This window comes from Suncus etruscus, chromosome 4, assembly GCF_024139225.1.
Source record: "Suncus etruscus isolate mSunEtr1 chromosome 4, mSunEtr1.pri.cur, whole genome shotgun sequence".
In the NCBI taxonomy this organism is placed as follows: domain Eukaryota; kingdom Metazoa; phylum Chordata; class Mammalia; order Eulipotyphla; family Soricidae; genus Suncus; species Suncus etruscus.
This window is the reverse complement of record NC_064851.1, coordinates 53654800-53656027: the sequence shown is the minus strand read 5'-3', so window position 1 is coordinate 53656027 and position 1228 is coordinate 53654800.

Here is a 1228-nt window from a genome sequence, read left to right as displayed (position 1 = left end):
TAGAGATGTGGGCCAGGAGGACCCTCACTGTGGTAGGAAGCAAATAGCAAGCAATTGCAACTGCAACATAATGAATTGATAGTTGGAAATCATTAGTCTTTTGATGAATTGGATGCTGAAAGGAGATAAAGTGATATGCATAATTCCTCTTTAGTAACAATATTGGAAACCAGTGTCTAATAGGGAAAAAGAGAGAAGAAAAATATCCCAGAGACAGGTAGGGGAGAGGGAGTGAAGAGGGTGGAAGATAAAATGGGGACATTGATGTCAGGAAATGTGCACTGGTGAAGGTTGTTGTATATTGTGTGACTGAAATCTTATCATGTACAACTTTGTAATTGTGTATCTCAGGGTGAATCAATTAAAGAATTTGTTTAAAATATTTAAAAAGAAATGTTCAACTGAAGGAGAATAAAAATTTCTTGCTTATAAATGTTTGATGACAAGAAAAGGAAAAAAGTTAAGGGTGATTTTTGTTGTTGCTGCTAAAATTAAGAAAGTTGACAATAAACCAAAATTATTTATTTATTTATTTTTGATTTTTGGGCCACACCCGGCGATGCTCAGGGGTTACTCCTGCCTCTCTGCTCAGAAATCACTCCTGGCAGGCAAGGGGGACCATATGGGATGCTGGAATTCGAACCACCATTGGTCCTGGGTCAGCACTTGCAAGGCAAATGGGCTACCGCTGTGCTATCTCTCCAGCCAAAACCAAAATTGTTAATTTTATTTTTATTTCATCGGTCAAATCTAGTAATGCTCAGGCTTATTTGTGGTTTTACACTCAGGAATAGCTCCTTGTGATGCTGAGGGGGTTGTATGTTTCTTCAGATCAAAAACAAGCCAGTTGTGTGCATGGCAGGTTGCCTATTCATTGCACTATTTTTCCAAATTTTATAAGCTTATGATACATTTAAAAAATCAAGTGTAACAAAAATTATTGTTCAGTATTGTTCAGTTTCTCCTTCTCCCTTTTGCCACCATTTGAGAATGTGAACAATGTATTTATTCATTCTTTTGCACCCCTATAGTATCTTCTTTCTCTTTTGTTGCCATTCTTTTTACTAAAACTAATATAAATTAATAATGAATAAATTTAAAATATTAAATTTATTTTCAAACTGACAAAATTTAAAATACTGGCACTTTATTTATAAGGTCATCAAGTTTCTAAATTAGGAATAAGGGCTCTAGTTTATGAGAATTTGAGCAGAGGGCTACTACTTCA